This window comes from Callospermophilus lateralis, chromosome 11 (assembly GCF_048772815.1).
Source record: "Callospermophilus lateralis isolate mCalLat2 chromosome 11, mCalLat2.hap1, whole genome shotgun sequence".
Taxonomy (NCBI): domain Eukaryota; kingdom Metazoa; phylum Chordata; class Mammalia; order Rodentia; family Sciuridae; genus Callospermophilus; species Callospermophilus lateralis.
In genome coordinates this window covers 37768919-37792662 of record NC_135315.1, presented here as the reverse complement: position 1 = coordinate 37792662, position 23744 = coordinate 37768919, and the positions used below count along the sequence as shown (strand labels likewise).

At 56.7% G+C, this 23744-nt stretch overlaps 1 protein-coding gene across 1 annotated transcript in view; it reads left to right on the top strand.

Annotated features, from left to right (window-relative positions):
- The window catches only part of Tmem132e (transmembrane protein 132E), a 49313-nt gene that overhangs the window by 14817 nt on the left and 10752 nt on the right, over positions 1 to 23744 (top strand). The window lies entirely within an intron of this gene.

The window sequence follows — 23744 nt, the reverse complement described above, 5'->3', positions numbered from 1 at the left end:
CCTATCTGCAGAAAGACACAAGTTCATTCAGTGTCTGGCAAACAGCTAGGATTCAGAAAAGCTTGGGAGCAAGAATGAACGAAGGAGACCTCAGTCTAGCGTCAGGACCATGACCTCTTTTCAGTGTGGGCTCTGCCTGGGACCAGAGGCAGGAGAGTCCCTCCACCTAGAGACCATGACCTGGGCCGGGCTTCCCTTGGGAACCCCCACCCTCACTCCCCTCCGCCCCTCTGGCCCGTGGAGCTCTGCCGTCACCTGGTCATTGGAGGCTGAGTGAGGGGCCTTCCTCTGTAGCCTTGAGCAAGACCCTCCCCGTTTCCGGGCCTCAGTCTCCTGGTCTGAGATGTGATCGACGTGTATTCGAGCAGCGGTTTTTCTAAAGTATTTTTAGCCAGAGAAATGTATAACCAATATACAACACATCATAACATATTTATACGCTACCTGTAGACAAGATGGGCCACGCGTGATACAGATGGGATCAGAGCTGTTGGTTGGCGGGAACGTGGAGGTACCACCTTTCCCTGTTCCCCAGCAGCCCTTGGGACACCCCCAAGGAGCCCAGCTGGCAAACGCTTGGCTCCACTTTCTCCCTCCCCTAGACACCCACTACTGTGCCACCCAGGGGCCTGTGCGGTGCTGTTGATGGGAGCAGGCCCACCCTCTCTACCCGCTGTTCCCTGGGACCCCATTCCATCTCCAGTGGGGGTGAAGTCCAGGAAAAGAACTGGTACTTGCCTGGGCACCCCGCACCCCTGGGCACCCTGCAGTGAGTTCAGCCCCAATGAGAGCCTCAGGCACAGGAGACACCCCTGAGAAGGTGGGTTCGCTCCAGAGGAGGAAGAGCCTGTTACTCATCCTGCCTGCACTCCCTTTGATGTGCAGGAGGAGGAAGGCGGAGAGCAAACACAGACGCAGCCCATCACTCCCCTCTCTGATTTAATTGGAGCCCAATTATGTGAATAATTGTTACAAATGCGAAATTACCTTCCACCAGCTTGGGGATGTGGGCCGGCGCTCAGCATGACGGCTGACCTGGGCAGGGCCTGGACTGGCAGCTTAGGGTTTTCCTGGGGGTGGACGGGTGCTGACCTGAGGAGCTCTCACTACCTCCTCCTCCCTGCTGGAAGCTCCAGCCGGCCCCCCCTCGGCAGCCCCTCCTGCTACGTGAATTGTGGCTTCAGATCTCCAGCCTCTACCAGGTGCTCACATCTGCCACCCTTTGTCCACCCTGGGCGTGGGCTCACTGTCCCAAGCTCACCGATGATGGCTCACGGGGGCCCGTCTGAGCCCAGGTGGGTGAAAATAAGTGGCATGCTTATGGAATAGATGGACAGGGCTGCCGAGCAGTGACAGAAGGAGGGACCCAGCTGGGACACGGCCAGCCTTAGGCAAAGACCTTCTAGATGGAATTGGAAGCAGGTTCCAAGGACTGTCCAGAGCAGGCCTCTAATGAAGAAACAGAGGTGGGGGTTCCTTCACAGCAAGAGGGTGCATGGAGAATCGGATCATGGAAGATGAATCGCTCTCATTAGGGGGCATCCTCCAAGCCTACGTAGGAACACCCAGCACCATGCCCCTGGTCGTGGCTCAGCACCCCACCCGTTGGCCAGCGGTCAGTCACATCATCTTGGAGTTCCTGTCCTCACTGTGGCGGTGGGCTGGTCTGATTGTGGCCTCCGCACTGGGGCTGTCAGGATATCCCCATCCCTCCCTGTGCAAAACGAGTGTCGGCTGCTGCTGCTGCCGCGTCACAGTCGGGGGACGGTGGGCAGTTACGGATTCTGGGGATCTGCGGGTTGTGGAGGAGGACAAGACAATACCTTTTGCAAGACACAGAACAGGTCAGACAGTGCTGCTCAGTCTTGGCTGCATGCTGAGGAGTATTTTTTAAATGCTGGGGTCTGGGTGCCCGCCTAGAGATTCAGAAATTGCTTCCGGGTGATTCTGACGGGAAACCAAGATGGAAACCCACGGCCAGAGCCAGCCTTTCCCGAGGCTGCAGAGCAGGGAAGGTGGGACTGTCCAGGCCTCCCGGATTAGGATAGGGGGCCCTGGGACCTGTGGCACTGGGACAGACCTGGGGGGGTCCCCTGAAGCCGGGACCTGCACAGGGAAGGGGACATGGAGACCCTGAGGATGAGAGGATGGGACTCTGGGATGGAGGAGGGAGGCAGGGGTGTGTCGCAGATGGGCCTGAGGCAGTGTTAAGTGACGTGGAGGGACCGCTCCATTTCCTGCCTCCTCTGCTTCACGCGGTCCCCTGCTCTGGGACCCAGAATTCAAGGAATCTCTCTTAGATTGCCAATCAGTCTCAGCATGTGCATAGTAGGGGATCAATAAATATTCACCAAATTATGGGTAAAAATCCGCTTGGTGGGCTAGCCTGGGAATATCAATACGGATAACTACCACAGGCTGAGCATTCCTAATCCGAACACCTGAGATCCCAAACGCTCCAAACGCTGAAGCTTTTTGAGCACAGACGTGACACCCCAGGTGGAAAATTTCACACCTGACCTCACATGATGGATCATAGTCAAAATGCAGGTGCCTTAAAAATATCGTGTAAAATTACCTTCAGGCTGTGCGTGTCAGGTGCCGATGAGACATCTGTAAATTTCATGTTTAGACTTGGGTCCCATCCCCCAAGATACCTCATTAGGCATATGCAAATATTCCCAAAAAGATAGGCCAAAAAAAAAAAAAAAAATGGAACTAAAAACCACTTCTGGTCCCAAGCATTTCCGATAAGGGATATTCAACCTGAACTACTACCGATGACTCCTGATAATGTGGTCTGTGTAGGAAAACGTGTTGAAACGTGTTTTCCGAGTTCTAAGAGCCAATTTCCAATGAACTTTTGATAAGCAGCCCTTTTATAAGTTGAAGCCCGTCTATGGAATATGGGTTGTGTATGTGTGTGTGTGTGTGTGTGTGTGCGTGCGTTCACACGCATCTGTGGGTGTGGGAGAGAGAGACGGAGACAGAGATGTTCTGCTTTCAGGGAAGCTAGTTAGCAGGGGCTCCCCCTCAGGGTCTTCTCTGCGGTGCATTTTGGCACCTGGATTGAACCCAGGAGAGCGTCCATGGAGATGGCCGACTGACTACCTTGCTGTCAGAGGGAACAGGGCCTGAATGGCCACAGAGAGAGCAGTTGGGGGAGGCCCAAGAAGGGCTGGAAAGGTCTAGGCAGGCAGAGCCCTGGGGCAGGAGACCGGGTTGGAGCGTGACCCAGGCAGAGCTGGCGTCCAGGATGGAGTGGGAAGGGCACAGAGCACTGGGTACTCTGCACAGGGCCCAGAGCAGCGTGCAAGAGCTGCTGGAGGATCAGATTCCAAACGGGAAGAAGTTGGGTGATCTGTAAGGTGAGGCCATGATCTGGCACCCAGGCCCAGGCCCAGCTCACCATGGGTCTTCCACCAGTGTTTGCTGTGAGAGGCAAGAAGATCTCCACCAGGCAACAGGCGGGAAGCGGGAGGCCCCTGGGGTGGACAGAGGTCCTCCTGCCCTCTCAAAGTGCAGACCCTTGGCAGGAACAGCCCACAGGAACCAGGGGCCACTGAGGGCTGTGGCTTGCAACCTGCTAAGTTTTTCAGGAGGTCCCTGTTGACCTGGCCCCAGCATTGGAAAGGAATTGGTGAGGATTTGAAAGAGGGGAGCAGAGCAGCTCAGGGGGCCCTGCAGAGCCCACCCTTTTGCCCACCTCTAAAGCCCAGGAGGTGGACAGAGTCTCAATGGAGGTCCTGCGGTCAGTGCCACTGTGCCCCAGAACTCCAGCGGAACTCAGAACGAGGGTCCCGGTGTCCTAGGCAAGGCTGTGAGCCCTGTGGGGAGCTCTGGCCTCTGGCCAGAGGCTGTCTTTGTCCCCAAGCCCCAGCCCTACTTCCTGTGGATGGAGGACACCAGAGAGACTGCCATTCACAGGGAGGATGACCCTGATGGCCTTGGGGGAGGGACTGTCCCTGACCACACAGGATGACAGTGATTAAATGGACCAGCAGCTGGGCCATCCAGGCCCTTCCTGCTGCTAATTTGGGTCAATTAAACCAATTTGTCTTTGTTGACTCCAAGTCGCTTCTCTGTAAGGCTCTGGCCCCTCTGGGGCCTAGGAGGGGAGGAGGAGGAGGAAGTGACTGGGCTCCAAGGCTGCCTCCCCACCCCCGCCCCAAAGCCCCAGGCTCAAGGACCTTCCTGAACCTGTGACCCCTCCCATTTACCAGGGGCCTCCATAGCCCCCTCTAACTGCCCCATATGAGCAATTAGGACCCCTTCCGAGAGGGCACTGCTCCAAGTTAGCAGAGGAGGAGGGGTCTGAACCCAGCCTTCAGATTCAGGATCCTGTCCTCTCCTGTGGATACCATGTGGCCTTGACGGTTTCTGCAAGGCACTGGGTCTGGGGTCTGTCGCAGGGGAACCCTGCTGCCACAGCCTCCTGGAACACAGTTTGAAAACTACCTCCCAAGCTGGGCACAGTGGCATGCACCTGTAATCTTAGACTGCGGAGGCCGAGTCAGGAGGATCTCAAGTTTGAGGCCAGCCTCAAGAAACTTAGCATGACACTGTCTCAAAATAAAAATTAAAAGGACTGGGGATGTGGCTCAGTGGTAGAGTGCCCCTGGGTTCAATCCCTGATACCAAAATAATAATAATAATAATAATAATAATAATACAGAATAACTATTTCTTTATCCCGTCAGATCCCACCTTGCACAAAAGAAAGGATCTTTAGGGAGAAGCTAGTTACCTTCTGGAAGCAACAATACTGCTGCCAGGAAACTGGGCCAGTTCCCTGGGCTGTGGAACCCTGGTAGACAGTTCCCTGGCCTGGTCTAGTCCCTAAAGTGTTGGTCAAGCACAGATCAGAGGCCAGACTGACACACAGCCCCGTCCACTCTCATTGTGGGTTCGGGGGACCCCTTCACTTCTCTGGGCCTCAGGTTACGGTCTCTAGTGCATGGGGGATGGCGGGGAGGTTGGGCTGGGACCCTGTGGCTCTAAGGCATTTGAAGAGTTGGTGGAGGGGGAGGGGCCTCCTCTCTTCCGCCCCTGGGAAAGGGAGCCTCCCTGTCTCCCTCCAGCCTGGACAGGTGAGAGCAGGACATGCTGACAGACCGGAAGATCCATAGCTTCCCCGTGCCCCCTGTAGAAGGCCACACCATCCCGTGGCGCCAGACTGGCAGAGGGAGGGCATCTCTGGGGCAGCAGGGGTCAAGCTGAGAATCTCAGGTAGAAGAGAATCCGGGAGCGGTGCACGGTGGGCTCAGCACCCCACGCCTCCCTTGCACACCCCTCAGGGTGGCTTCTGTGTCCTTCTTATGACCCAGGGCAGGAGACGGGGAAGCAGGAAGGGGTCTGAGTGGGGTGGAAGCAAGAGGGTCCCTGCACAGGGAGACGGGATCTGCTTCTCGGGTGGTCCTCCAGGAAGTGCCCCTCAGCCAGCCATGAGTGGCTGGAGGTGGCATGGCCTCTTGGGGAAACCTTCCTGTCACTGTTCTGCAGCCTGGGCTCCCTTGCACGGGCTGGGGTGGCCTCCCTGTTGAAGTCTCCTGTGTGGTCACAAAGCAGAACGTGATGAGGGGGGCCGTCGGGGTGCGGGAGAGTGACAGTGGAGGAGACCCTTGGCCCGGCTCCTCTCCTGGAGGAGGCACCGTGTTTCCTGTCACATGAGTGTGACCTCACATTCCCAGGCATGGGTGCCAGGGCCCTGGAGGCTGATGGCTCACAGGCCACCAGATCTGCCAAGGTGACGAGGGACCCCAGGGAAGCACCACTCAGCCCCTTCCCCTTACTACAGATGGGGATGCTGGGCCCAGATGTCCCCTGTGCCCTATGCACTGAGCAGATGTGCTCCCCAGAAGCCAGCAGATGACCTCCAGGCTCAGCCCAGCATTGCCGTCTGGTTACAGTAATAAAGCCCTGGGCCGTGCCAGGTGCTGGGAAGAGGAGAAGGGCGCTGTGGCCCCCAGCAGACAGAGCCACGGTGGGACCCAGGCTGCATGGCCTGGCCTGGTCCCTGGACCAAGCGCCCATCCCCCTGTGCCCCTCCCTCTCCCCCACCTCTCCACTCCCTGGCCACATCTGGCCTGAGCCCACCAGGGACCCGGCTGTGCGGCTGTGAAGTGACAGCCACAGTGGCCACCTCGCACTGAGCACACACCCAGTGCTGGGCATCCGTCTAAGGGCCTCGCATGTTTCATTCGTTTAATCCTCATGACAACAGCATTTTGCAGGCCCAGAGAGCGGGGTAAGCTGCCCAAGGCCACACAGCCCTGGTAGGTAGGGAGCTGACCTCCTCACTGTCACCACCCTGCTCAGACCTGCTGGCCTCCCCTGGACCATGCATCACACCCCGAGCGCCTGCCCTGGCCCCAGTCTCTTCCCGGCAGGCCACTCCCCAAGAGAGTGAAAACCTGACCGAGTCATCCCGGTCACCTGCCATGGCCTCCTCTCCCGTTACTGATGCAGAGGGGCAGATCCTCAGGGCTCCTGGTGGCAGTGTCCAGGGCCCCATGGTCTGGCCTCCCCCATCTGTGTCACCACACACTTCTCCACTCTCCTCCCAAACATGCACACACACTGTGCCCACCCCACACAGGTGACCACGGAGGCCCCGGTCACTTTACCCAGGCTCCCCCTGACACTTCCTACTCGGCTCCCTGCTGAGGTCACTGTGCTTCCTGGGTGGCATCAACTGCCCGCTCCGGGTGCCCCCAACAGCTCTGTTAGCTTCTTGCAGGTCTGCCTCCCCTCAGAGGCCAGTTGTGACTTACTCCATGCCCCACGTGGAACACAGTAAGCTCCTAAAGGACCAGATAAAGAAGGAATGCACTCTGAGAACGAGAAAGCCCAACGTCTAACGAGAACGACGGGTGACTAATAGCACTGCCAAGGGTTATGACAGCACCCCTCGGTGCCAGGCCCTGTGTGTGTGGCACTCAACGTCCCATCCTCAGGCAACCCCATGAGGTAGATGTTACCGTCAGCGCTATAAAGCACAGGAGGCTGAGGCTCAGCAAGGTGAAGCAACTTGCTCAAGGTCACACAGCCAGAAAGAGGCAAGACTGGGATTCAAAACCAGGTTGATCTAGAGGCTGCTACTGCCTGGAACCCAGCTCCCCGGAGCTGCTCAGGAACTTGGGGTGGGGGGGCAACGCTGGAGGAGCCCGCAGACGCGCTGGCTGCACCCAGAGGAACGTGTCTGTCCTCACTGCCTGAAGACCTGCTTTTATTTCCTTATGTAATCAGCCGTGAAGTCCTAAGTGAGCAGACTCGGGTCCCTTGTCCCTGACTGTCACACGGGCAATTGGGGCCCTCAGAGCATGAACCGTGTGATGAGAGAAGCTGGGCCCAGCTTCAAGATCCTCACTGTGCTTCAGAGTTGGGCCCAGAGAGCCGTCTCCTTTCGGAACCTAGAGGTCAGGTGTCCTCAGTGCCCTGGCCTCAGGTGTGGGTGTGGCCAGGCAAGATGGGGCTGCCCCTTCCAGGCCTTTCCTGCCCCCCCCAGAGCAAGCCCCAGGTGCCCCCAGCCTCTCAGCAGCCTGACCTGGCCCTGGTGTCCTATTTTGGCTGCTAACAAACAAGGAACTGCCTTGTGGCTTGGTTAAGCGGTGGCCTTGCATACTGGCAGGGGAAGGGCCACAGCGACCCCTCCGAGGTCCCTCAGCATCGCTGGATTCCATGCATCTGGGAAAGATTTATTAGTTATTGCCATGCACATGCCATAACCCCCTGCCCCTGCCATGAATGAATCCTTAAAAACAAGGAGAATTTTCTTCTCGTGAGTCTGCAGGTGCCTGGGGCTTGGTGACTCCAGGCCCTCCCACTTGCTGGACCCCCAGTCACTTCTGGCCAGTCCTGGCCTGTGCACGTTTCTCCCTTGCTGTCCGCACCAGGCCCTCCTGGAAGTACATTCTTCTTTTAGCAAAAAAAGGCCCAATCATGCCAAAAGGATGGCTCTTCCACCCTCTGCATGTTTCCCGCTGGCTAAGGTCTCCTCGGCTTCAGCCAGGCATGGGCAAGCCCAGCTCAGGAGAAGGCAAGCTCATCCCAAGGTCCACGGCTGGTTGCCGCTGGGTCCTGCTATTCCAGATCCTGAAGAACTGAGACCACTGGTTCCGTCTCTCACCCAGGAAAGGGTGCAGGCCTGGAAACTGAGGCCCAGGGACGGGAAGGGACACCCGCCAGGCACACAGCCAGGGCTGGGCAGAATCAGAAGACAAATCACATGGGCTTGGAGTTCTAGATCCCATCTGCCACACGGCTCTGCCTCTCCCTTACCTCCAGGACAGCTCAAAAGCCTGGTCCTGGGAGAGGAGTGCCCAGCCTCAGTTCTTGCTGGGTCTCCTGTCCAGACAGGGACACCTGGACTGAGGGCAGTGTCCCACCCCTGTGTTAGCTTCCCATCCTTATGATAAATACCTGAGATAACCGACTTAAAGAAAAGTTTATTTTGGCTCCAGTTTTGGAGGTTCCCATCCATGATTGGGCAGATCTATTGCTTTTAGGCCTTGGGGTGAGGGACAGTACATCATGGCAGGAATGTGTGGCACAGCAAAATTATCCCATCGATGGCAAAAAACATGACAGAGGAAGGGGCTGGGTCCTACGATCTCCTTTGAGGACACGCCCCCAATGGCCTACCCTCCTCCCATCAAGCTCCACCTCTTAAAGGTTCCTCCACCTCCCAAAAATAGCAATCTGGGTACCAATTTTTTAGCCCAGGGGACTTTGAGGGTCATTCTAGATGTCCCAATCCCATGGCCTCAACCTAATGAGCAGAGACAACGGCTGTTGGAATGTCTCCAGCTCCAATCTCACCTTCCCCCCTGGCTGCACCTCCCCTGCCCAAGTGAAGTACAAGGGCCCCTCTCTCCACACCATCTCCCACTCGTCCCTCCCTCTCCTCTCTCCTGACCTCCTTCCTTTGCTCCTCCACCCTCCACGCAGTAGGCAGCAGTGCCAGCCAATAGGAGCCTCCCACAACCTGGGCTGGAAGGGCATCGGGCCACCTCCACCCATGCAGAAGGCTCATGCAGCATCCCTGATGGAGACGGCCAAGCTTCGAGCGCCTGGGGTCCTCCCAGGGACTGGAACTCTGCCCTACGAGGCAGCCTCTTCTATTGCTGGGCAGCTCTGACCCCAAGAAATTACTAACTCATTTTTCGTTCCCAGGCTGCCCTCCATCAATATTAGTTGATCTAATTCAACCCATATTTAGGAAAACCTTACACCAGCTGGGAACTGAATAGAGATGGGAATCTCTATGTACCTCCTCAAGGGCCCTGAGGGCACAGGGAGACAGATAAAGACAACATGGGCTGGGGAGACAGGTGCTCAGGTCGGGAAGGAGGGGACAAGGAGTGAATCCCTTCCACAAGGAGACCCCCAGTTCTCTGTCCAAAACACCTTGACATCAAATGTGAGGGCTTTGTCTCCACACCCGCAATTCACCAGGTACCAAGTGAATGTCCCACAACTGGATCCAATTCTGACACTAGCTGCCGGGCGTTCCTGCGGGGCTGATGGGTTAAGGGCTCCATCCCACAAGACCGCTGCCTGCCTCAGATGCGATGGCAAGTACCGGCTGCCCAGGGTACCCGTGCTCCTTCCATCTTGGCGACCGGGAGCCTCTCCTCAGGTTCTATAATTTGCTCTGACAGCTCGAGGAACTCAGGGAAACCTGCTTACCGTTGCCAGTTTATTAGAAAGGATATTGTTAAGGACACAACGAGCAATCGGACGGAGAGGTACACAGGGAGAGATAGGGAGGAGTTCTAAGTGCAGGAGCTCTGTCCCCAGGGAGCTGGGTACATCGTCCAGGCACACGGTGTGTTCACTACCCAGAAACTCACCCCCGTCCCGCAGTGGAATGGTCTCACGGAGGTTCCTAATGCAGGCGGGATGGGTTACATATTTAGCCATTGGTGGTCAACTCAATCTCCAGCTCCTGACTCTGCCCAGAGGTCAGTGGCCAAGTCTCCAAGCACATGGTTGGTTCCCCAGGCAACCAAGGCATCCTCCTGGAGCCAGAGTCATTAGCATAAACTGAGACCAGTAAAGGGGTAAGGGGGTCTATTATGAATATCAGAAGATGGTCCTCTCACTCTATGATTTAGAAATCTCAACAGTTTTAGTAGCCACGTGTCAGGAACAAGGGACAAAGATCCAATGTTATTTTTCTTATTATGTTACGGTATCAGCTTTCCCCAGGATACCCCTTTGGGGTGCTTTGGCGATAGAACTGGGTTTGAATTCCAGATCTGTGACCTGGGTGGCAGCTGAGCTGCTGCAGTGTGTCTCTGTGTAGACTTGAGACCACAGGTGCGTTCTCTGGTGGCAGAAAGAGTGGGGTTACCGTCTCGTTACTGTTGACAATGCGCCGCAGGATGGAATTAGCACTCGGCAGGCACATCTGCACCCGTGATGCGAAGCTTTGACTTTCCGAGTGGGACCTCCCCCTTCCCACAGGTTGGAGTCTTCGGGTGATTGGGAATCCAGTTCTCTAACCCACTTTCCCGTCTCTCCTTCTTGAACCGAGGCGTGGAGGTGCTTGGCAACCAGACCCAGCTGTGGGCATTCAGAACCCAGAAGAGTTATCTTTTTAGTAGAGACCAGGGAGCAGGTGGCCTTAGCGCTGAAGAGGATGTCATCTGCTTTTGTGTGGCCTCTTCCAGAATCTGAGGACTATAGGGAACTTCAAAAATGTCTAGTTGTCTACTCCAGCTGATGTTTGGAGTCAGGAGGGCGAGGACAGTGGGGACACAGCCCAGAAGTCCTACTTCCCATCTGGCACTCACAGCTGAGTGGTTAATCAGCTCGGGCTCTCCTCTCTTCCCCTGGGCTGGGGACTCAGGTCCTAAATTGCTCTCATCTCAGATTCTTTGGCCTGAGACACAAAGATATCAAAAGCAGCCTGGCTCCCTGCAATCTGAACAGGCTACCTGGAGGAGGTGGTCTTTTTTCAGTATCTTTTTAAATGCGTGGTGGTGGGGGGGGGGTGAGTTGCATCAAGCAGCAGTGAGGAGGCATGTTCTAGGAGCTCTGGGGGCTGCCTGGGGAGGGTCCCGTGCTCAGCTGTGCATGCCACCCCACCCTCTTCTACTCTCCCGGCACCTTCATAAGCAGGAGCTGGGGTCAGGCCTGAGTCAGGGGCGGGAGGAGAGGAGATGAAGGACTAGAGTGGAGAGGAGGACAGGAAGAGGAAGCAGGATGCAGCTGTGACCAGAAAGAGCCCTCAGGGGAGGGGAGGAGATGCCCCTTCCCCTCCGGATGCCCAGCCCTGGGCAGAGGGCTTGGTCCCTCCGTAGCCAGGTTAGCTGGCCAGATGTGCTATTGACACAACGACAGCTCAGGAGATTAATTATAGCAGCAGCTTCTCAAGCGAGGCACCAGCACCTCCTCCACTTCACCCTGTGATGGGTGGGGGTGGGGCACAGGGACAAGTGCCAGCACACAGTGTCACACCCCTCCTCCTACTGGCTCCCCCAGTGCCGTGAGACCATGCCCTGGGCCATCAGTCCTGGACTAGCCCACGTGAAAATCTATGACAAGAACATCAGGACCTGGGGGGCCCCTCACAGAGCCCCCCGGGCCCCTTTGGAATAAAGCCACACGCTCCACAGCCAGGCGCTCAAAGCCTCGGCCCTCCAGGGCCCACCCTGCCCATCCATCTCTCTGCTTTTCCTGTTTCATGCCTCTCCATCCAAACCTGCCTTCCCTCCCTGGTCCCCACATGTCACCCTGTCCTTTCCACCCGAAGTGTCCCTGACCTCCCCCATCCCAGGTGCCACCGCAGCCAGCCTGTGGTTGAACTTCCACCCACTCTTCAAGACCCTCTGCTCAGCAACCGCTCCCTCTGAAAGCGCTCCCCGTGTGGGTGGCTGGCTGGCTGGCTCCCCCGGAGCCCCCGGGAGCTCTCACTTCTGCGAGGGCTCCCTCCTGGCGCTGCCCACCTTTTAGCATGGTTATTTATGCACTCGTCTGGTCTCCCTGTTAGCAGGCAAATTCCTTAAGGGCAGAAACTCTCTTCTTTATCTCTCTCTCCCTGGCAGCTCCCAGCAGGGTCTTTGCAAAGAAAGGCTGAATAAATATTTATTTGTTGAATATCTTTGAGGATCCGGTAACAAGCCCTAGCACTGTCCCAGGCATCTGGGCCGCAGGGGGACAGGCCTGGTCCTTGCCCTCAGCAAGGTTCCACCTGACACAGTGACAGTCACAGCTCAGAGCAAAAGGACTGGCGGTGGATGTGGTGGCTCAGACACGGGGGTCTAACCCAGCCCTGGCGGAGCTGTCAAGAAAGCTCTCATAGAGGAGGTGACACTTGGGACACCAACCGGGTGGAATGTGTGGGGAACAGCACCGCTGAGAGAGGGAACAGCATTGCCAAGAAATAGCAAGGGAGGCCCGGGGTTATGGGTGGCAAGGAGGCAGAGCCGGGCGGAGGGGAGGAGGGAGCTGTGAGATCCTGGGCCTGCGGGATCTGCCTCCTCTGGACCTTGGTTTTCCCATTTGTAAAGCAGGTGGTTTGGTCCAGAAAGACTTGCAGCCCCTTCCTGGCACTGTTAGAGAGGCCCAGGATGCTCAAGAAGACATCTTTCAGTCCATCATATGGGCGCAAGAGACACCTGGGCCAACAGGGCCTAGGCTTTGAGGGGCGGTTAGAGCCGGGCCCCACCAATCATGGAGGACCCCCTGGGGGAGACGGCAGGTGGGAGTGTCCCAGGGGAGCCTGGATCCCAGACTCCTCACAACTGTGCCTGAGTGGGCTTTGCTGGCCCCATTTTACAGAAGGAGACATCAAGGCTCAATTTTTCCCCGAGGGCCCTGGGTCTGCTGCAGCCCGTACCCCTGCCCAGGGCCCAGGAGACCCCAGGGTCTCTCAAGGCCCAGCTCCAAACACACCCCCACTCACGGGCAAGCATGCGTGAGCGCTCTCTCTCTCCTCTCTCTCTCTCTCTCTCTCTCTCTCTCTCTCTCTCTCACACACACACACACACACACACACACACACTTTCCTTTTCTGTTGTTTGCGGCTAATTGCTTATTAGGAGATGCAGGCGGCTGCACCAGTGGGCAGGCTCAGCTTGCTCCGCTATAATTAGGATAATGCACATTCGTCATTTAGTGTAACTCACAGCGCGCCCCTCCCCCGCACTCCTGCTGCCACCCACCCCCTCGTTCCCAGGCCAGAGCCACCTTCTGCACAGGTCCTGCTAGGCTCCTTCCCGGGCCCTCCTGCTGCCCCAGCCCGGCTCCCCTCCTCTCCCTCACTCCTCAGCCACAGGCTGGCCACCCCGTTCCCCGCTCTTTCCCTCGGTTCTCTGGCCTCTCCCTTGCCTCCCCTGCCTCCAGCCTCAGCCTTGCCTTCTTTCCCATGCTCCCCCTCCCCCTCCCCCTGGGGCAGGTCAGTTTCCGCAGGTGGGGTAGGCAGGCCAGCAGAGCCGGTCAGCCACCAGCCTGTGAGGACAAGTGTTGGTGGCAGTTCTCGTCCCTGATTGACTGACATCCAGATCCCACTCTCAACCTGTCTGTCGGAGCTGCCCTCTGGTCCTACCCTCCCCCTGCCCTGAGCCCTGGGGTCGGGGTGCTGAGAACCAGGCTGGCAGTCCACCTCTCCAAGAGGCCCCTTCACTGCCCTCTTCTCCAAGTCACTCATGGCCACCCTAAAACCCAAGAAACCCGGGTGTTGGAATGAAGGTGGAACTCCCCTAGTGCTCAGGGAACAGAAAGCCCCTGACTTCATGTGGCCTGGGTTAGGGAAGCTGGTGGTGGGGACACTTGGGAACAAAGGACTACTAAGACAGTTTCCTCTGACCTCTAGACCCACACCCCTTGACCTGGCTCCCTCCAGTCCAGGCTCCCCACCCAGCCCTCTCCATAGAGACAGGGACCTTACATCAGATCCCTTACAGCTGGGCAGACTGAGGGCTGGGGCTGCAGGTTTGCTGGGCAGGTCACTGCTGGGGACAGGCTGAGAGATGGGGCCCTTCTGGATTTGCAAAAATCCAAGCTCTTTCTGGGGGTGAGGGGTGTTGAGCTGGAAACATAAAGCCTTCTTGTCTTTGCAAGCCTGGTAGACCCCCTGGTCCCAAGGCTGAGGTCACAGATGCAGAGGGACAAATAGACACAGGCTCCTACTCACAGAGCAGACACAGGGAGAACCTAGGCCACCATGCTCCTAGAGGGGCAGGGCTTCTGTCCCCACAACAGATACCCTTCCCCTGCCCTGACTTCTCTCAATACTGGGCTACGAAGCTCCAGGTCGCTCTGTCTGGGGACCCCACGGCCCAGCACAAGCCTGGCTGTACCTCTTACAGGGCCTTCCCACAGAGGTCCACACCGGCCCATCGGGCTACCCCTTCTCACCCCCAAGACTGAGGGGGTGGCAGGGACCCTGACCCAGCTGGTCTCCAGGACCAAGGAGCCTTTTCTTGGTCTCCCCTGGGACTGCTCTCAGTCTGGTGGCAGGGCTCCACCAGGGGCCAGCAGGAAAGGTCCCCTGGGGCCAGCAGGGGGAGGGGACCAGAGCCCCAGGGAGGGCGCTATTTCACTGTGTGCTTTGGGCAAGCCCCCCCACCACCACCTTTACCCAAGAGTCCTGGAGGGCTGTAACCTGGGGGTGGGGTGCTGGCAGAGCTTCTTGGAGTCCCATGGCCACCTGTCCTCCTGGTCCCCTGTCCCTCCTGGCAGCCCTTGGGGAGCTAGTGAGCTAAGCTCGCCCATTCTTTCATTCTGCCACGGGTCCTCCCCTCCCTGTTCCTGGGTCCTCCCCTCCCCGTTCCTCTGCTGGGGCCTTTGATTTCCTTCCTTAGTCCCAGAGATGACAGAGTCACAGTGAGAAGGCTGAGAGCACAGAAGGAGTGACAGATGACCCAGGATGGGATACCGCAGGGGCGCCTGTCAGAGAAGCCTGGTGGGCTGTGCCTGAGTGTGTGTGTGTGTGCACTCACGCTCACGCTCACACTTGGGTTGTGTAAGCAGTCACAGCCCCCCAGGGTCCCCCTGTCCCTCATTCCTTCATTCTCCAGCCCTCTCTTCAGCTTTGACCCTGGGCAAGGCTCTGTGCTTGGGATGACAGCGGCGGCCCTGCCCTGAGCAGGGGGCATTTCCCCCAGCAGCCAGTCCTGGAGAGCAGTGTGGGTTCCCCCTCCCCAGAACCGCCCATCCGCTGCCGGGCCTTGGAGGACCTCTGGACCCTGGCTCAGGAGGTGGTGGGGATTCAGCTAATGAGGGTGATAACGCTCAACTCAGAGCTAACATTTAGAGAGGGCTCGCTGTGCGCTGGGCAGGGGAACCCTTCTGCGGATGACCTTCCCCTAGAGCGTTTGCTTCTCAAAGCGACCAGTGAAAGGGGTGCTGTTCCCACCCTCTTTACAGTTTAGGAAGCCAAGGCGGAGGGTGCTAAGCCAGTCCCACCCCCGCCCTCCTGACCCAAAGGTTCCTCCTCAGCAAAATGCAGGGGAGGGACCTGACATCCCTCCTGCCAAGAGCTAGGGAGTTCCCATGCGGGTGGCAGCCAGCCAGATCCGCTGGGTGAGCCACTGGCGGAGGGGGGGGGGCTTAGAGCAGGGGGGAGGGGGGCGCCCCTCCTGCAGCTTTCTCCCAGCCCACTTAGTCCAGCCTTGGGCAGCTGCCAGCCTGGGGGTGGGGCGGTGGCCGCCTCTCCAGGATTTACAGCCTGCCTGAGGGGCTGAGGGGTTGCTGCAAGCTTCCAGGCCCTTCCTCTCACCCTTCTGGGGGGCGTGGCCACAGGCTGCTCACATTCAAGGCTGCAGGCACTTGGGGCCCTCAAATCTGGGGAGCAGCACTGGAGGAGAGGGCACACCCTCCTGCCCTTCAGGAGCACCCCCATGGGCCCTAGAGGTGGGGTCTACAACCTCAAGGTGGGGAGCACCAACTGCTTTGGGAAAGGTGCATTGGAGGAGTGAGGTGGGTCAGGCCGGGGCTGGGTGGACATCTGCCGCAGGCCACAGGGAAGTGCCTCTGCCTCGGCCTCCACTGGGCTCCTCTCCCCTCCAGCCCCCATGGTCCACGGCAGCTCCAGGCTCCAGTGGGTGCCCGCCCACAGGGCCTAGCCTGTATGGAGGAATCTCAGCAACTTAGACAAACCCAGAGGTGGCACTGGAGTGGCCGCAGAGCTGGCCTGGGCTGGGCTAGAGCCTCACCTTGAGCAGCAGCTGTCCACAGTTCTGGGGGCCCTGCCCTGGGAGGGAGGAAAGGCGGTGTTCTGGGCCCTGCCATTACCCCCCCCCCCCCCCCGGGAACAGCTGAACTCTGCCTGCTGCAGGGACCCCGAGATCCCTGCACACACAACCCCTGCCCACCTCTAGCCACCCATGCAGCATGCAGGGCGGGGGTTAGTTATCCTCCACTCCCTGATGAGGAGCTGAGCCCAGAGAGGAGAGGGGACCTGACCAAGGTCAGCGGCAGAGCCTCCTGGGCTGGCTTCTAGGGCCCCCCCGACAGCAAGTACTCCTTCCACCTCCGTGCTTCCTTTGAGGCCCTTGGGACACTGCTTTGTGCACCTGTCAACTCTGTCTTGTCCTATTTAACTGAACAGACATTGACAGAGGATCTGCCATGAGCCAAACAGGCACCAAGTGCTGGAGAAAAACAGGTCAGCACATCCTCTCAGAACCCGAACAACCAATAAGTGTCAAGTGAAGGGATCAAGGAGCAGATGACGCGGAGCACTGACTCTACCAGGGACGACACTAACCCATTTTCTTGTTTAATCATGGCAACTTCATGAAATAAGTTCCCTGATCTTCACTTTACATAGATGGAAATCAAGGGCCAGAGAGGTGAAGTCACTTGCCCTGGGTCACACAGCTAAGAAGTGTCAGAGCAGGGATTTGAATGTGAGTTTGTTTCTCCAAAACCACACAGTTTCCCTTTTTTGTTTGTTTGTTTAATTCCTTTATTTTTATTCTTGGAAAAGCTTCAAACACTCTCCTTCATCTATTGTTTTCTTTGTAATTTTACAAGCAATACATGTTCATTGCAGACAATTGGAAAATACATAAAAGCATGAAGTAAAAAAATAACAACAATTACCCGTAATCCCCACCCCTCTGAGATAACCACCATTAGCATTGCAGTGTGTTTCCTCTCCGTCTGTGTTTCTCATGTAAGATCAGTGCCAGGCCACAGAGCCTCTTTGTGCTCTTCCTTGTCAGTTTAACACTATTTTGTGAGCATTTTTTTCAACTGAGTAAACATTGAAAAACAAAACAAAACAAAAAACTTGATCTCTAATGGATGCGCACCTATCCATCTTGTGCATTTGCATTTATTTAACTCAACATTACTTTTGGACATTTTAGGTCCTATCTAATTCTTTACTAATAAGCATGACATCACAGTGAACTCCTTTTTCCATAAACCTTTGAGCAGATTTCTGCTTATTAGATCCCCGCAGCAGGATTTACTGGGTTAAGGAGCATGAACATTTTTTAAGGCCTTTAAAACAGATTTTGAAATTGCTTTCTGGAAAGCTTACCCACTTTACCCTTTACCAACGGGGCAAGAGCGTGCCCATTTCTGAAAGCCCTTGCTAAGTACCAAGTACCACTCATTCTCTTTAAAAACCTAAGGGGGTTTCTCATGACGTAGGTGTGCCCATGGCAGCCCTGCTCTGCAAAGTCTGCTGTGTTTTTTTGGCTGTGAAGCCTTGTTTGCCCATGGGAAGTTGGCTGCAGAGGGCAGCATGCGAAGTCAGACCCTCTGACCAGCCAAGGACAGGCAGCCAGCCATTCCAGAGCCCCTGTCAATGCACCCCAGGCTTCAGCTTCCTGCACAGTGGCTCTGCTGAAGCTGGGTGTTTCCCCAAAGCCAGTCCCTCCCACCCGCTATGTTGTACCACTCATGTGGCCCTCCGGGTCAGGGTTGGGGAAGGGATGCTGCTGCGTGTAGCCATCCCTGGCCTCCTGGTCACGGGCCACGTGGCCCCTGGACCCTCCCCACCTGCGTTAGTATAGTTCTTGCTCCTTCTCGTTGGCTCATTCATTGGTCCATTCACTGGACCTGGTGCCTATCTGGTCAGGCACTGTTCCAGGCTCTGGAAATTCGTCATCATTACCCATCAGCGCGGCCTCATGGCACTATACAACCCCCTACCTCTTCAGCTCCTCCACCAACCCTCCCTACTTAGCGCTGTTTTCCAAACTTCCAAGATGGTGACAGCACCTGGGATGAATGCTAAACACCCAGGCTGTGGGGACTGTCCTCTGGGAATTCTGAAGTGTCTACCTGGATCGGTCCCCAGGCTTTGATTGCTGTTGTGTTGGTTCCAGATGATTCTTCTATTCCGGCAAGTTCCGGAGCAGGTGCTGAAGGATCTGCAGACACTGACCTCAGGCGTGGCCCATGGAGGAGCACCGCGCTCTCTGGGTCAACCCAGCACCCTCCATCCCAACGAGTGTGCCCCACGGGGCCCCTCAGCCTCAAACTCACCAAAACTAATTACAGTTTTTTTTTTTTTTTTCTGATTCACAAGTGATTAGTTTTAATTTGGGGACAATTAGAGGTAGAAGCAGGAGGTATCTGATCTTGATTAGAAGCAAAGAGATGGCCAGGGCACCAGCCTGCCTGGCCCCCGCCTCTGTGAAGACCCATCTATGTGCTCAGGAAGGTGAGGGAGGGGCCTGACCTCTGAACCCCCCCAGGAAAAAGTTCATCCAGCAGTGGCCAGAGGGACCCATATGCTCCCAGACAACTAGGACCAGCCTGAGATGAAGGAGAAGGGACTCTGTCTACCCACTGGCCCAAAGCTGGTACCCCCAGCCTCATAAGTAGATAGACTTGACATTTATTAAGCACCCACTGTATGCCACCCCTGGTACTGTGCACGGCGGACTCAGCTCCCGGGTCGCCCATATCCGGGTCCAGTTGGAAAGGCCACGGTAGGAAAGCAGGTTTCTGCCTCCTGGAGGTGGACACAGCTGGAGAGACCTCTGCACTGCAGAGGGCCTCACAAGCCAGCGTCCCTTGCTCTTTGGTCATTTGCCTCTCATCCGCACTGGGGCCACGCCCCTGATGTGTCCAGGCCAGAGCTACACAGAGCACAGAGCTGCAGGGAGAAGAGGAGCCATCTCCCTGGGAGGTGACATGAAAGGAGCTTCCGGGGGAGGGGATGCCCGTGTTGGGCATGGAAGGAGACAAGGACCCCAGGCCCACCCCATGCCCAGTCCCCTCTGGGGTTCAGGTGGATCGATGCCGTTCTACCCCACCTGCAGATTCATTCCTCGGTCTCTTCTGGTTGTGGGGAGGACAGAGCTGGCCACACCTGTGCGGGCAGGGTCGCTTGCCAGCCATAGTTCTGGCAGGGTTCTGGGGTGATGGGGAAGGCTGGGAACCTCAGTCATCGCTACCATTCCTCCGCCATCTTGGTGCCTCCATGTTTCACTGGGGAAACTGAGGCCAGCCCCCATGTTGGCTGGGTCAGCCACCATAGCACAGCTCCCCAGGCTGGGCAGCTGGATGCAGTGTGTCCTGACTCTCCAGAGGCTGCAGCCTAAGACCAGGTGTCGGAAGGGCAGCTGCTGGCCAGGGCCCTCGTCCTATGTGCCCTGTGTCTTCACATCATCTTCCCTCTCTGTAGACCTGCATCCTGGACCCTGGATTAGGGGCCCCTACAGCCTCCCCTTAACTGCATTCCCCGCTAGAGACCCCATCCCCAAATACAGATACGGGGCCTGAGGACCTCAACCTAAGAACCAGGGGGACACAGTTGAACCACGAGACCCCATCAGGAGCCAGACATGAGAAGTTCCTTCAACAGGAGATGGCACAGGGGAGAGGGTCCGGGTGGGTGGGAATCTTCAAATGATTCCCGGAGCCCTGAGGGGCAGGCGAGGGCCAGTACGTGTGTCCATGTTTGCAGGCTCCCAGCCAGGCTGGGGGTGAGGGGAAGCTCTGTGTTGAGTGTGTCCAAGGCGGGTCCAAGCTGTCACTTCCACCACCACCACCCTACTCCCCCCCCACCCAGCTCACCTCTAAAGCACCTCTCTCTCGCCCACCTCCCGGCCCGGCCTGACTTTGGTCTCCATGTTGTTGATCCCCCACCCCCACCCCACATCCGAATTCCTTCCAGGAACCTTCCAGCAGCTTCTCCTCCCCAGGCCCGTGTGGTGCTCCAAGATGTCCAGAGGTCAGGCCCGTGTGCCTGTTAGCAAGCACACCCTTAGTATCACAGAAGTTGACCTACTGTGTGATCTGCCGCCTCCTCCCTTCTCACTTCCCCCTCTCCTCCTCCGGCCACACCAGAGTGTTTCCAGGGCCACCCGCGCTTCTAGGGGAAACTGAGGCTCAGAAAAGTCAAGCAACTTCCTTTTGGTTGCAGGGAAAGCGGAGATTAGTGCCAGGGTGCCCGCGACCCACCTTGCTCCCCGCCACAGAGGAGACCTCAGGGCCCAGAGGACGGAGCAATTCCGTGTGGTGATGGCCAGGGGTGCTGTGTGTCCCAAGGACATAAATACGAAAATTGTAACGCTGTCATCTTTCTGGCACCCCTTTCTGAATGCTGGCTGTTCCCTTCATCTAGGTACTATCCCTTCCCAGACTCGATTTCTCATTCACAAGGTAGCCGAAATACCAAAAGAGGCACTCCTAGGTGCCTAGGTTTAGTGGCCGTCTGCCTTCCTCTTGGATGCCTCAGGGACAAGGGACTCATGACCCCACAGCATCCCGGTCAACGTTGGTTTCAACAAATGCTGATGAGGGCCCACTAAGTGCTGGGCCCTGTTCTAAGCCCTGGGGCAGTGCAGTCGGGAGGCGGTGTGTGCAGCAGAGGAGGGAGGTGGACACTGTCTAGTGCACAGGAACCACACGGGCTCACCGTGTAAAGTTAGATGGCAATGAACTCTATGAAGAAAATAAATCAAGAAAGAGGATGGAGAGAGACCAAGGCGGGTGGGACATGCTACTGTAGATGGGACGGCCAGGACAGATGGCGCTGAACAAAGATAGAGCGACAGGGAGAGAGAGGAGCGCTCTCAGGCAGAGGGCACAGCACAGGCAGAGGCCCGAGGCGGAAACGTTGGCTCAGCAGATTCTGAGAACAGCAAGGGTGGGTTGAATCATCCAGGACCTTGGTTTTCAGACCCCTTCTCTCCCCAGGAGGTGGATGGGGACAGGCAAACACGGTTCCCCAATCCCTTCCTTCACGCCCCTCTGAGTCTGGTGGCCATCTGGTGGCCTCTGCCCCCACGGTGCCTTCCAAGGAGTCCAGATGGTCCACTGTGGAGCTGGGCTGGGGAGAGGGGCAAATGGAACTAAGTGCCACTTAGTAGCCTCTGGTGTCTCCCGGGGATAGCCAGCGAGGGCAGGGTCACTGTCCTGACCCTCCACCCCTTCACTCCAGCCTGTCCCACCCTCCCTGTGCCCTGAGCACTCCCATTCTCCTGGCCACAGCTGCCCTTCTTCAAGTCAGAGGGACCAGCATGGTGGACCGTCCCTACCTCAGGCCCAGCATTCATAGGCTCTGGACACTTCCACCCAAATGAGTGCCTCATCCCCCCTCCCCCCAGGGCTGCCTGACCACTCATAGAGCCTGTCCTACCCCTGGGTCTGTCAGCCACTATCAGCATCCCCATGAGGTGGGTGGGGCTCACGTCACCAGTGAAATTTTAGAGATGGAATCCGAGGCTCCAAATGGGAAGCAACGTGCCCAGGGAGTGTCCTCAGTCCCACAGCCCATTTCCCTGCATCCTCCTGCTTTGATTGACTTCTATGGCCTTGGCTCAGGACACTACTCTGGATGTCCACAAGCCCACCTTGGGGCAAGTCCTCCCAGGCTGCAGGGACATGTTCTGAGATTCCAGATGCCAATCAGGAAGGTTTTGGGTGTCTCTGCCAACATCTTCCTGACCTCATCTTGGACTCCACTGCCCCACTTCCACCCCCATAGCTCTCTGCCAGCTACATAGCCTACAGCAGGGAAGAGTGGCCTGGACACCAAGGTCTCCTGGGAATGCAGTGAGACTGTCTGGTGGCAAAAGCATGGGCTGCCCAGAGGACCAGGGACCAGCGTTTCCCCAGTGGGTTCTCAGGGCTGCTCAAGGGGACCCTTAAGAAGGAGTGGAGAGACCAAGCACTTCTCCTCCTACAACTAACCCCAAGGGCCTTCGCTCAAGCCAATTGCCTTATTTTGTTGAATGAGGAGATGAAACTGCAGATTTTCAAAATAGGAGGGAGAACCCGGACCCTCAAGTGCAGGGAATTTTTAGCTCACTGCTTTCGGGAGGAAGTGGGTGTGAATGTTTGTGAAACTATCAAGGTTTCAAGGACAGTGATAAAATGATAAATACACCTAAGCTCCAAGACAGTCTGGCGCTGACCAGGGGTCTCCCCTTTAAACAGAGATGGCTCAGAGGAGATCAGCCGGATTTGTTGAAGCCTTGCTTGATGCCAGACCCCATAGACAATCAGCTCCCACCCAACGCAGGAAGGGAGAGGACCCTGGAGAGAAGGGCAAAGCTCTGAGTGAGACACATCCTAAAGGGCTTCCTGGAGAAGGTGGCATTGGAGGGAGATTCTGATTTGAATAAGGAGAGGGTTGGATGTAAAGGGCTCAGCATGAGCAAAGAAGGGGCCATAAGGCCACATGGAGGATGCAGTAAGGACACTCAGTTACCTGGTTGCCCTGCTGGAGGGGCTCGAGAAAGGGAGTCCTAGGGGAAAGAGGGTCCTGGGACTACAAGTAGAGGGCCCTGTGAGGTGGTGTGGGCTTTATCTTGTAAACCTACAGGAAGGATTCCTTAGGGACACCTCCCCATGTTTGCATTGTGCTGCACAATTGATAAGAGTATTTCCTTATTGGATTCGCAAACGGAGAACAAATAACAATAACCTGCATGATCATCACCCTGATTTTAAAGTTGACAGATGTGACTCAGAGAGTTTTTGAGAAGATCCAGAAAAGGATCTCCAACTCCAGGCCTCCATTGTAGGTCCTACCTGTGCCCTGACAGTGCCACCATGTTTTGAGACAGGAGTGAGGGTCACTAAGGTCTGGCCTGTCCAGGAGAAGGGCGGCTCTGGCTGCTGTGGTAGGGGAGGGGGGAATGTCAGGATGCCAGAGAGGAGGTGAAAGGGGGTGAGGGGAGACCCAGTTAGGCATTGCAGCAGGAGTGAGGCCTGACCTGGGGCAGGGTCCTGGGGATGCAGGGCAGAGGACAGCCCAGGACAAAACAACTGGCCAGCAGGCAGAATTGCTAGAACTTGGCAGCTTATCGGTAAATGGGGCAAGGGTTGGGAGAAGGGAGAAGCCAAACACGAGACCCACATTTAGGTTTGGGAGACTGAAAACAAGATTCCCTGTTTATATAGTGTGTGATAAGAGGGAATAAGGGGAACTAGGGGGTCCCTGGGGACTCCTACATCATCTGAGACTGCTGGTGCAGTTAAGGACTGGGGTTTGAGAACCAAGTAACCTCAGGTTCAAATCCTGCTCCTGGCCCTTTTGCCCAGGCAAGTTGGGTAGGTTATTAAAGTGCCTGGCATCTTTGTTCCTTTATCTATAAGATGCAAGTGTAGGTACTCAAAAAAAAAAAAAGTTATTGTCAGGAAAGTGATTGAGTGGATAGAAATCATAACAATGCCCACCTCCAAGGACTGCACTGAGGATCAAACAAGCTAACACTGGCCGAGCAGGGAGCGCTGGGCACAGAGCCCAGCATGCGGGGAAGAGTTACACTTCCTGAGCTCCAGAGCTGGGCTCAGCCCTGTAGGCACAGGACTTC